Source organism: Pan troglodytes, chromosome 10, assembly GCF_028858775.2.
Source record: "Pan troglodytes isolate AG18354 chromosome 10, NHGRI_mPanTro3-v2.0_pri, whole genome shotgun sequence".
NCBI classification, from domain to species: domain Eukaryota; kingdom Metazoa; phylum Chordata; class Mammalia; order Primates; family Hominidae; genus Pan; species Pan troglodytes.
The window spans coordinates 135,195,296-135,208,887 of NC_072408.2; the positions used below are offsets into that span (position 1 = coordinate 135,195,296).

Below are 13,592 nucleotides of genomic sequence, written 5' to 3' on the forward strand. Positions count from 1 at the left end.
TTAAGTCCTCCCATCTTCTTGGTAACACTGTGAAGTAGGTTTCATTCTTATCTCCCATCTTTTAGATGAGGACATTGAGGCAGAGAAAGGGGACACATTTGCTTTACATTCGCTCTGCTAGATCAGGTCCTGATGCGTAGTAGATGCTCAGTATTTGTTGAGTGAATGAAGATGTGATTGATAAAACTGGAAATGGGAACAGTGTGGTGGCTCACACCTGTGATCCCAGTACCTTGGGAGGCTGAGGCGGGAGAATCCCTTGAAGCCAGGAGTTTGAGACCAACCCGGGCAACGTAGTGAGACCCACATCTCTACAAAAAATAAAAATACATTAAAAAATTAACCAGACATGGTTGATGCACACCTGTGGTCCCTGCTACTTGGGAAGCTAAAGCAGAAGGATTGCTTGAGCCTAGGAGTTCGAGGCTGCAATGAGCCGTGAATGTACCACTGTACTGCAGCCTGGGTAACAGAGCAAGACTCTGCCTCAGAAAAAAAAAAAAAAAAAAAAAGAAACTAAAAACTGGGAATGGGAATGCAGTGGGTTGTGCTGTGCAAAGCTCTCAGCAAAGCCCCAATTCGGGAACCCGCAGGACAAGTAAGCATGTGTGCATGCTGTCCTGAGCTGAGCCTTACCTCTAGCAGGGATGCTGGCATGGAGGTTGCCCCAGATCTGGGGCTTCTGCACCAGGAGGTGTGGATGCCTCTGGTTGGTTGTCCACCTGGAGCACCAGGCTGGGAAACCTGTGCCTGGGAGGGAACCACACACCCAGTGCTTTGCCCTGCAAGGCTTTGAGTAACTGAGTTCCATTGTAGACTCCTCCGGCAATTCTAAGGAACCAAATTGTTCTCAATTCATTATGATGAAAAACAAAAATCAGCTGGGCACGGTGGCTCACACCTATAATCCCAGCACTTTGGGAGGCCGAGGCGGGTGGATCATGGGGTCAGGAGTTCAAGACCAGCCTGGCTGACACGATGAAACCCCCCGTCTCTGCTAAAAATACAAAAATTAGCTGGGCATGGTGGTGGGGGCCTGTAATCTCAGCTACTTTGGAGGCTGAGGCAGGAGAATCGCTTGAACCCAGGAGGCAGAGGTTGCAGTGCAGAGATCACACCATTGCACTCCAGCCTGGGCAACAGAGTGAGAATGTGTCTAAAAAAAAAAACAAAAATCACGGAGGCGATTTTTGTGTGTGGAGACGCGGGTGTTTGTGCAGGCCAGCTGCCCGTGCAGGCGGGAGTCGCCCTGCCTGGCTCCAGGAACCCCAGACCCAGCTTGCTCCTGGGCAGCCATGCCCGGCCGTCACCTGTGCCCTTCCCCGCCCTCTGGTGGCAGAGCTTAGAAATGTCCACTGGCTCCTTGGCCGGCAGGTTCCTGTATGGGTCTGACTTAGTCCCAAGAGGCCAGGGCTTCTATTTCACCCAGGGGATCCCACCACTTCCAAGAGCCCGAGCCCAGGAAAAGCGTCTGGGCCAGTGGCTTCCTCTTCTGGGATCCGTGGTGTCAGTGTGGAGAGAGGAAGAGGCTTTTCTTGGGCTGGCGTGGCCAACCCAGAGAATACAGGGCCAGGCAGGGCTGGAATGCCAGGGTGGCCAGGTGGGGACTCTGGTGATCTGAAGACCCAAGGGACGGCCCCTCCCTGACTCCAGCCGATGGCTGCCAGGCAGCGAATCCAGCCTGCTATTGCCCCAAATCTTAACTTTTCTAAAGAAACTAAGAATCTCAGTTTTTATGTGCTGTCTCTAATTTTAAAGAAGTGGCATCTTCCCTCCCTCTCTTCTTCCCCTTGGCTCTTCTCTCTTCCCTCTCTCCCTCCCTCTCTGTCATTCTTTTAACTGCTGTGTGTGCAATAAACTGTCCGAGGGCCAGTGAGGCCCCCTGGGCCTAGAGTTTGAGACTGCTTCCCTGGAGAAGGTGTCGCTGAGTCTGAGCTCCGCAGCCTCTGACCAGCTTGGACCAGCACTGGGCTAGGAGCATGTGCTCCGGGTGAGAGAGGGCCCTGCAGGCCCTGCCATCACCTTGCTGTGGGGGCCACCCCAAAGAGGTACAGTCATCCTCCAAGGAGGCTTGGGCCGTGTGCTCTGTGCAGCTGACGCCGGCTGGCTTCACTCCTTCCCTCCACTTCCGGGCGCTGATTTTGTGTTGTTTATTTCGGTTGCCCTAGTTTTGATGCAATAACGGGGAGGATCTTGTTTCCACTTCTTAACAGAGTGTTGGTTTCACACGTAGCTTGAGGAAAACAGTGGCAGCTGGCTAAACACATACCAGATACTGAATTCACAGGAGGCTGCTCCAAAAGAAGTCTGTGCGGGCAACAGAAGACCGTGACAGTTTGTATTTTGCCAGACTCTGTGGCTACCTTCACACCCTGCAAGAATCCCCCTGGGAGAGACAAAGACCATAGACACTGGCGAGATGCAGAAATGAGTCCGGGGTACCCAGGGGGTTGGCAGCCTGAGCTCCAAGCGGTGCTAACTCCTTTACTTTGTTCCTACTTCATTCATTCATTCATTCATTCATTCATTCCATACTTAGTAAGCATGCCCAAATTCCAGATACTGATCTGGGCACTGGGGACAAACACGATAAAGTCCCTCTTTCCTGGGCTGCCCAGTCTAGTAGGAAAAGAGAGACACTAAGCAAAGAAAACAGCAAAAAACAAAGATCATTTTGGAGATAGCAGGAAGAGCCATGAAGACAGTGCAGTGGAGGTGGATGGGGACAGATGGGGACAGATAGGGATGGGGTGAGAGCTGCTTCCGCTGGGACAGTCAGGAAGTAGGCTTCTGCCAGGGCACATCATCTTTCTCCAGAGAGCTCAACACCACGCAACACCGCATGCCTGCATTCTGTTTTCTCCCACCGGAACATAGGTATCATGCTTGCAGGAACTCTGCTTTATTCACAGCCACCCAGACCAGAGCCTGGCACATAGTAGGTGCTCAGCCAATGTGTTGATCATGGAGGGAGCACTTGCATCATGGAAAGGCTCCATGAGGATTTGGGGAAGAGCATCCAAGAAGAGGGCATGGCCAGCCCTGTGCCTCTGAGTTGGCGTAAACATTCCATGCTGGTGTATGTGGCCAAAGGCAGGTGCACACTGAGTAGGGGCATTGGATGAATCCAGGTAGACACAGGCCAATTAAGGCCCAGCCCTCACCACATTAAGAAGCTTAGATTTTATTCAAAGAGAAGCTGCTGAAGGGTTAAGTTTTCTTTTCTGTTTTGTATTGTTTCATTGTGTTTTGTGTGTGGCAAGGTCTTGTTCTGTCACCCATGCTGACGTGCAGTGGTGCAATCGTAGCTCACTACAGCATTGAATTCCTGGGCTCAAGCGATCTTCCCACCCCAGTCTCCTGAGTATCTGGGCTACTGGCATGCCCCACCATGCCAAGCTAATTTTTTCACGGAGATGGGGTCTTGCTGTTTTGCCCAGGCTGATCTCAAATGCATGGGCTCAAGTGATCCTCCCACTCCAGCCTCCCAAAGCGCTGGGATTACAGGTGTGAGCCACCACACCCAGCAGGTTATTCGTTTTCTGGGCTACTGTAATGGAGCGCCACAACTTTCTTGGCTTAAAAATATTAAGAATTGATTACCTTATAGTTCTGGAGGCCAGAAGCCCACCATGGGCCTCAGCAGGCAGAAAGCAAGGTGCTGGCAGGGCTGTGTTCCTCCTGGCAGCTCTGGAGGCAAATGCGTTTCCCTGCTTTTTCCAGCTTCTAGAGGTGCCCATGTACCTTGGCTCCTGGCCCCTTCCCTCTTCTGCAGAGCTGGCAGCTGTGGGTGGGTCCTGCTCACTTCGCATCCCTGCAGCCTCCTCTGCCACCTCCCTCCTCCACCTCTAAGAACCCCAGGTTACATGGGGAGCACCCAATCACTCTGGATGATCCTCCTGGCTTACTGTCAGCCGACTGGCCACCTGCCTCCACCTGTAGCTGCACGTCCGCCTCCCTCTCCCTGCAACCTTACCTATGCACAAGCTCCACGGATTAGGATGAGGCCCTCTCTAGGAGAGGGGACATTATTCTGTCTACAGGGTTTTAGTTCAGACAGGGACAGAATCTGATTTCTGATGTGTAAAGATCCCTCTGTGCTGAATGGGGAAATGGGTCACAGCCTGGGAAGAGCGAAGCCGGGAGCCCAAGAAAAGGCTGTGGCGCTGTCCAGGTGATCTGCACAGGTGGCCTGGACTGAGTGGTGGCCGTGGAGAGAAGATACAGGGTTGCTTTTAGACACAGGCAGATACAGGGTTGCTTTTAGAATCAGATCATCTTCTAGCTTCCCAGGCTTTTATGTTGAAGCTGTAATTTGAAGAGTTGTGTGCTGTCCTCTTGGTGCATTTTATCAGCTTCCAGTGAGTGGAGGCTGATGCCTTAGCGCTGCGGTTCTCAAAGTGGGGTTCCTGGGCCAGCAACATCAGAACTTCCCTGAGAAGTTCTTTGGAAATGCAAATTCTCAAGCCACTCTAATGGAGGGGCTCCTGCAGTCACCCTCCCTCCAAGTGGTGGCCGTATAGTATGCCACGGTTTGAGAACCACTACGGTAGGATTGGTGCTAACACTTAAATCCTAACTCCACTCTGGCGGCTGGCCAGCAGGATGGCCTTGGAGGAGTGGCCTGAAGGCCAGGAGACCCTTTCTCATCATTTTTCCGACAACTTACTCAGCATCCTTTGCAGGAGTTGAGGGCAGACCTCATGTGAGAGGCTCACTGTGGTGGGATGGAAGAGGCGTCCCTGACTCCCTCCTTTGCACGTGTATGTTAAGTGGGCACGTGTATTCCCCTCAGGAAAGGTACCTTCAATATCCATCAGCTTTCCCTGAGGACCCCAGAGCCCAGCAAAAGATTAAGTAGCCCCGGTCTGTGTGCTAGACACGATGAGGGAACAATCCTAGTTAGCATTTAACGAACACTTTCTGCATATTGGATTCTGTTTTAGTTGTTTCATATGCATTGACATAGTTCATCCTTATGAACTATCCGTCATGAACCAGCCTTAGGAGGTAGGTATTGTTAGTATCATTGTCCCCATTCCACAGATAGGAAAACTAAGGCACGAAGAATGAACCTCCTTGCTTTAGGTCACACAGATGCCAAGTGGCAGAAACAGGATTCACAAACCTTCAGAGCCTGTGCATTTTGTCCCCACACAGACTTTAGATCAGGGGTCTGGCAAACTAGAACCCTTGGGCCAAACCCCTGCCGTCTGCTTTTATATGGCCTTCAAACTAAGAATAGTCTTTATATTTTTTAATGGTTTCATTTTAAATGGTTACATAAATACTTACATAGCATCCTCAATTTTGCCTCTTGTCATAAAATACCTACTATCCACTGATATCTATGACCTGAACCTCTAATTAGAATTTGCAGAGTCTCCACCACCCTCTGCTCTCTCTGTCTGTCTGTCTCTCTCTCAGAGATGTGTGGATGCAACACAGACCCTTTTCTCTATGGAGACAGGGAGCTCCGTGCTTTGAGGTACCCTGGTGGGGATTTCAATAAGCCTCTGCAGCAGCTCCTGGGGGGAGGTGGGTTGTCACTGCCACTTCATTCATCAAGAAAGGCTTGAACCGGTGGAGCCACTTGCCCAGGCAGCCGAGTTTACAAGTGAGGCACTGCACCTTCATCATGCCTGATGCAAAAGCATATTCTTCCTTCTCAACTGCCTGCCTGGTTTGAAAGAGCTTATATTCCAGTTTCTCAAATAACATTTGAGTGTGAGAGAGCCTGACCCCAGAACGTCATGGAGGAGCACAGTGTGGTTTGAAAGAGCTTCTATTCCAGTTTCTCAAATAAGATTTGAGTGTGAGAGAGCCTGACCCCAGAACGTCATGAAGGAGCAAAGTGTGTAGTCCAGGTGAAGGATGGGGAGGAGACACAGGGAGAAGGAAGGGCCAGTGTTGGCCAAGGGTATCAAAGAAGACTTCCTGGAGGAGGTGGGGTAGCAAAGACAGGCAAACAGGTGATATTCAGACTTTCTTATACAAAAGGATATTATTTCAGGGGTATCCAATCTTTTGGCTTCCCTGGGCCACACTGGAAGAAGAATTGTCTTGGGCCACACATAAAATACACTAACACTAATGATAGCTGATGAGCTAAAAAAAAAAAATCACAAAAACATGTCTTAATGTTTTTAAAATGTTTACAAATTTGTCTTGGGCTGCATTCAAAGCCATCGTGGGCCACATGCGGCCTGCAGGCCGTGGGTTGGAGAAGCTTGATTGATACGTTTCTCTAGCTAAAAGCTGCATGATGGTCTCTAACCTGAGGCACAGATGTATCAAGGTGCACAAACGGTGTGAATCTGCTAGTTACAGAAACCTAAAAATGGGTGGTTCAAACAAAGTTAGGATATTTTTCTTGCTTGCAAAACAAAAAGTCCTGAGAGATGCCTATCATGGCATGCAACTTGTCCTAAGCATCATTGCTTTAAAATAGTGCTTTATTGACCCCCACTTGTTCTAGGAAATGACGATCCACAGTCAACCTATAACACTGAACAATCTTCCTGTTTTGAAATATCCTGAAATTGCCCCCCTTGCTCACTTGCAGCTAATCCAGGGCCGTCAAATGTACATGAAGACCAATTGGAAAGTCTCTCCCCACTTTCAGAATTCCCAACTTCATGGGACACTTGCCAATCAGACACGTCTCAGGATTTCCTCTTTTACTCTATAAAATAGACTCTCCTTCCTAGAACTCTTGAATCCTTGCTGAAAGGAAATGACAGACAACAGGCTTCACCACCACAAGCTCATGAATTAACAGCCCTTGTTTATTTTGCTGCAGAATCAATTTTGTCTTTGATAGCACAGTGTTTGGCAGGAGGTTATATTCCGATTTCAGTGTTTGGCATATATTAACATAAATATATGTGCGTCCAACATCTCTTACCTTTATTCTGTGACAGGAAGGGGTTGCTAGATGCTGGGCTGAAGGAAAGGAGTTTTGTGTTTGGCAGCGTAGGCTGGCATGATGCTTCGAGATGCCAAGGGGGACCCAGTTCCTGCTGTTATTCCATTCAGTTATCCTCAGCATGAGCTTCTTGCCTCATGGTCACAAAAAGGCTGCTCCATCTCCAGCATCAGATCAGCATTGCAATCAGGCGAAAAAGAAAGGGTGAATGGGCAAAGGTACCTGATGATGACTCAGCTGTGCTCCTTTTAAGGTGCTATCCTTGAAGCTCCACCCAACAACTCCCTTTTGTAGCTCCCGGCCTGGATATTGGTACACAGCCATCTTTAAGTGCATGCGAGGCTGAGATATACACTTCTTTAAAGACGATGTATTAGTCCATTTTCACACTGCTGATAAAGGCACACCCAAGACTGGGTAATTTACAAAAGAAAGCAGTTTAAGGCACTCACAGTTCCATGAGGCTGGGGAGGCCTCACAATCATGGGGGAAGGTGAAAGGCGTGTCTTACATGGCGGCAGACAAAAGAAGAGAGCTTGTGCAGGGAAACTCCACTTTGAAAAACCATCAGATCTCATGAGACTTACTACCATGAGAACAGCACAGGAAAGACCTACCCCCATGCTTCAATTATCTCCCGCCAGGTCCCCCCCACAACATATGGAAACTCAAGATGAAATTTGGGTGGAGACACAGCCAAACCACATCAGACAGCCATATGGCATTCCCCAAGAACATACGGATTCCAGACACAAGAAGAAAACTGATCCTGGGAAGCCAACAGCATCCTCTGCTGGGTACTCTCTGGGTTTCTTTACAGGCAGGAAAGGGAACAAACTTTTGTAAGGACTTTTAATAACATGGCTAGGCACAAAAAGGGGGTTGCCAGAGATGTAAAGCAAGCACAACTTGGGTTAACCCATCTGAACTGCTGGGTACTCACAAAGGAAAAAGTCCTTTCCTTCAGCCCAACATCTAGTGACTCCTTCTTGTCACAGAAGAAAACTAAGAGATGTTGGATGCTCGTATATTCATGTTAGGTGCATCACCTTTTCTCTTCTTTGAAGATAGATATTTAAGAATAGCAAAGAACAAGTAGGGAAAAAATAAGAAATTCTACCTTTAAAGTGTGTTGTGCACCTGTCGGAAAACCATACGAGCCATACACGGGATAGTATATGTATCTGGTCTCTTTTCAGCCAGCCAGATCGGGTAATAGCAGCTCTGTTGCCAAGGGACACTCTCTTAAAGCAGCATGTTAATTGCACAGCTAATGTGTGAGTACACTCTCCCTTATTTTCCAAAAAAAAAAAAAAAAAAAAAATCTAGTAAAGCTAAAACACATGTGACCATCCCAAGGATCTCATCTCCCTTCTACTCCTCTTAGGTAATCACTTTTGTAAGTGTGATTTACTATTTATAATTTTTTTCTAAACATTTATGTATATGTGTGAGTACATATTTACACACAAACACACATATAGACATATATACAATCATAGTGTTGTGTTTCAGTTTCTTGTTATTGTAACATAATTATTATATTAAATTTATTAATATTTTATGGTAATAACAGAATACTAAATCATATTTAATTAAATATATAGTTCATTCATTTTAATATATTAAAATTAATTTAATAGAATATTAAACTATACTATTATAAATAAATACTAATATCAATATAGTTGTTTTAACATAATTGTTTTAGCATAAATGATATGTTCCTTATGTGATAATTGTGTAATAATGGTAACTATCTACATAATATCCACTCTCGCCTCCCTCCTTACTTACAGAATACTAAATTTGTTGGAGGTGGCAATGTGCCCAGTTAAAACCACAGATGCTTCTCTACTTATGATGGGGTTATGTGCTGATAAATCCATTGTAAATTGAAAATATTCTAAGTTTGAAAATACATTTAATACACCTAACCTATGAAACATCGCAGCTCAGCCTAGCCTACCTTAAACGTGTTCAGAACACTTACATTAACCTACACCTGGGCAAAATCATCGAACACAAAGCCTGTTTTCTGATAAGGTATTGAATATCTCATGTAATTTGTTGAACGCTGTTCTGAAAGTGAAAAGCAAAATGGTTGCATGAGTATTCAAAGCACAGTTTCTACTGAACGGGTATCACTTTCACACCGTCATAAAGTAGAAAAATCCTACGTTGCAGTATCCTAAGTTGGGGACCAACTGCAATCTCCTGCCTAGACCTCCTTGTAGTGGTGCAATTATGAGCCAGGATGGGAAGAATATATAAACTGATGTTCACTGAGTTACCGGAGTCAATAAAAAAAAAGGTTAAGTAAACAGACTTACCTAATACAGACATTTTCCCCTTAATTTGTTTCTCCTGGAACTCAGATGCAATGGCTGGATGGGTAGCAGCTTTGTCGTGGTCATAGGCATGAAGCCCTTTAGCAGAGTTGGTGGTACAGAAAGATACATGGATGCGGGGTCCTTAGTGAGTTCATGGAGCCGTTGAATAAGCTCTGGGTAGTGTTTCTCTGAAGTTCTGTGGGGGTAAAAACTACAAAGAAAACATAATTATTACAAATACTTGTGGTTATTTGTTTTTACATAATTGACATTGTTCTGTAACTTAGTTTTTACCCAATAACACATCTTGGAGATCTTTCTATGCTAGTACATGTAGTTCTCCTTTCCAACTGCTTCCTAATAATAGTAAAAAAAAATAGGTAGTTGTAAGTGGGAGTTGAACAATGAGAACACATGGTCACAGGGAGGGGAACATCACACACTGGGGCCTGTCGGGGGTGAGGGGCAGGGGAAGAGAGAGAATTACAAATGCTCGCATGCATTAGACAAATACCTAGTGCATGCGGGGCCTAAAACGTAGATGACGGGTTGATAGGTGCAGCAAACCACCATGGCACATGTATCCCTATATAACAAACCTGCACATTCTGCACATGTATCTCAGAACTTAAAGTAAAATAATAATAATAATAATAGGTAATGTTTTTGAGGACCTGTCATGTGCCAGGCATGACTGAGCACTTTGTATTTAGTAAGTTGTTTAATCTTCAAAATGGTCCCAAGAGGAGTGTGCTATTAAGAAGCTCCTTCTATAGATGGGAACAGAGGCACAGACAGGCTAAGTGAGCACCCACCATCACAGCTAGGAAGTGGCCAGGCTGTGATTGGAGCCCGGTGGGCTGGCCCGGAGCTGCCCTCTCCACAGAGCCCTATCCTCTGTATCTCTTCTCTTTCTTTCTTCACTGCATTCTCTCCTGGGGTTTGCTATGTTCAGGCAGTTTACTGTGGATAGCCTCTTCTATTATTTCCAATCAGGCGCAAAGCTGCAGTGGACACCTTAGACATGTCTGCCTGTGCCCAGGAGTGAGAGTGACCCTAGGTTAGCCACTGACCAGGGAGCATCTTAGGTCAGCGGATGGCACTCAGAGGCTTCAGTGCCTTCCAATCAGGTGCCCCCACCATACATCAGCAGCTGTGACCCCTGGCAGCTACTCCCCACAGCCTCACTGGCCCCAGGGTAGGGGAGCCTTCTAGTAGTTGGGCTCAGGACATCTCTCTGCCACTCCCCCACGGGTAGAAGGTGGTTTCTCCCCCTTCCTCCAGCATACTGTGTCTCCACCTGTGCCCAGGGGCCATAGGGTTTGCTTAACCTGAAGGCTTTGGTCCCACAGGGGAGAGAGAAAGGTCTGGTTAGGGCTTCGCCATGTGTCTTCTAACATGGTCCATTCTGTCTTCCTTGTGAGTGCCTTTTTTTGTGGTTTGTGAGTTTGCAAAGGAAGGTGCATCTTTCTGGAACAATTGCAACCATCAGGGGCCTTCAGCACCCAGCTGCAGCAGTGTAGCAAGGCAGGCAGCAGTGAAAGGTCATATGAGGGGGTCTATATTCCATAGAGAAACTTACAAACCACCATAAAACAGCGCAAAAGTGGGTCTGCTTTTTGCTCTTACTGTGGGTTTGCAATTTGAAATAACAAGTTGGTCCCCATGGAGGTGGATTGCACTCGCCCCTCCCCTTGGGACATTGCCTCCTCCAAGGCCTGGGTCCCAATGCTTTTCTCTTCTTCTTCTCTTCTGCGTTCCAACCTTGCACTCCTGCAGCGTGGAGTCCTCTTGCTTCTCTCCTCACATGGCCACCTTCTGCTTCTAAACAATGATTAGGGTGCAAGTCTGCCCTCACCTGTCATGTCATACGCCCATGCTGACTTCTTCCCCTCTGAGCCCTTCCCTATTGCGACTGGCCACCTCCCCTCTGCTCAGCCTCCCACGAGTTTGATAAACACAGTTTAATTGTCTGTGTGCTCCCTACAGAAGCAAGGCAGCATGGGGTACAGACAAGCCTCTTAGTTAATGTTGATGGAGGGAAGACCGTTCCTTATCCCTCTGTTGATTTTTTTCCCCCGATTAACGTTAAGACCGAGATGGATGTCTTGCCGGTGCAATATTAAATAAGAACCGCGATAAGCTCAGAGGCCTCATCCATCAGAGCGGATGCTGAGCATCAGTCAGTTAAGAATGACAAGAAGGCATCTCAGGCTGGCTCAAGCCATGGAGGAGAAAAGTACAGGGGCCTCCAGCTTCAGGCACTGCTGGATTCAGGGGCTCCATCTCCTGACCTTTCTTTCCACGATGCTAACTGTACATACGTGCAAGCTGGCATTCAGCATCTCTAGACTGACCTGAACATCAGCCAGTGATAGTTCTGCAACCTTTGTGTCTACCAAGGACTGACACTCTCTCTCTGTAGGGAAAAATGGAGCTGGAGTGAGCTACGGATTTGAAATAAAGCCTCGGTCCTTTTGTAGTTCATAAGGGTGAACGTGAACCTTTTGTAGTTCATAAGGTTTTCACCCTCATGTGTGAGACATGTCTCCCTCCGACCTTATTATGATGTTGGCACGTTGCCCGTCTGATGTGAAAAATAAGAAATGAATAAAATTTTAAAAAATACATAACATAAAGCCTGTGCTCTGAGACAGGGTAGCGCAGAAGTGGGCACAGGGATCCTGAGTTCAAATTCTGATTTCAGAATTCTTAGCTGTGTGACCTTGGCTGAATTACTCAATCTCTCTGGGCCTCAATCTCTTTATGTGAAAATTAGGGACAATAAAAATACTTCACGCATAGGGATGTTGAAAGTACAGAAGTGGGCACAGGGATCCTGAGTTCAAATTCTGATTTCAGAATTCTTAGCTGTGTGACCTTGGCTGAATTACTTAATCTCTCTGGGCCTCAATCTCTTTATGTGCAAATTAGGGGTAATAAAAATACTTCACGCATAGGGATGTTGAAAGTGCAAAGAAGTCGATATATGATATGCAGCACCCGGACCAACAGGGCGTTGAGGGATGGTTTTACTGTTGTCCTCCTCGCATCTTTTCCTCTCCTGTCTTGATAATCCAGGTGTCACAAGGATAAAAGATTTCACCTTCCACTTAACGGATATTTTTCCCCACTGACTTTTCAGAATTCTCCCTTATAATTCCCCATTCCCTCTTGGAAAGCTCAGTTTAAGTGTCCTTTTCACACGTTAAAGGCTTTAAAATGAAAGAGAAAATTGCTTTTATCTTCTGGTGCATTCTTTTCTCTTTTTGTTTACTCAACCATCAGGAAAGCATTTTCTACTTTGTCCCCTAAGACTTGTCATTAATATAATCATTCTAAATGCTGTTATAACCAAACAAAACTACAGATGCTAACTAGCAAGCAGATGAAACTCACATGTGGGGGAAAAATGCGAATGACTCTTTGGTACATACAAGTTTTTTTAAATTATCTGTAATTAGTGGGAAAGAAAATATGTGGACTATATTAAAAATAAGCTCTTTATTTTTGAGGAAAAAGACCATCATAAAGAACAGGAATGCTGTCCTTTTTATTTATGTGAATTGAGATAATTGGGACTCTCAGGGTTAATGTAAGTTTCCATCATAAATAATACCACCATCTGTGATAAATGGATGCCTCTCTCTTTGAATAGATACAGCGAAACATTCTCAAACCATATGCTATGTGAGCAGCAAATGCAGATATTTAAATTCTGCTGTAAATGCTTGTATTATACAACTCTAAATCCCTCCAGATTTTTTTTTTTCTTTTTGGTTTCCATTTCCAAACTGTTTTGGAGGCACAGTAAAAACCATGTTTACATTTTCAATCAAAGAGGTAAACCTGGTCTATAAATCAGATTGTAAAATGCACTGAAGAAACACTAAGAAAGTTCTCTTATGCATGAAACATGACTCGGAAAGACTTCCTCTCTATCAGGGGTTCGCACACTATGGCCTGTGGGTCAAACACAGCCCACCACCAGTTTCTGTGTGGTGGCCTGAAAACTAAGATTTTTTTTTATGTTTTTATGTCTTTAGATAGTTGGAAAAGTGTTGTTTAATAGAGAGGCAGTGTTTTTAACATGTGAAATTCAAATTCTAGTGTTTAAAAGTAAAGTTTTATTAGAACAGAGAAAGAGTCATTTGTTTACATTTGTCTCTGGCTGCGGTCACAGGAGGGTTGAGAAGTTGCAACGGAGACCATTTGGCCCACGAAGGCTGAACTATCTACTGCCTGGGCCTTTACAGATAATAGGATGCTGACTCCTTCTTTATATGACTTGCAAAGCAGAGTTACCACAGTTTGGATCAAGAAAGGTGTGT

At 45.9% G+C, this 13,592-nt stretch overlaps 1 protein-coding gene and 1 pseudogene across 1 annotated transcript in view; both read left to right on the plus strand.

The window, feature by feature from the left end:
- TMEM132C (transmembrane protein 132C) overlaps positions 1-13,592 on the plus strand; it is a 439,931-nt gene that overhangs the window by 119,189 nt on the left and 307,150 nt on the right. The window lies entirely within an intron of this gene.
- On the plus strand, positions 11,733-11,854 carry LOC112205179 (small nucleolar RNA U13; annotated as a pseudogene).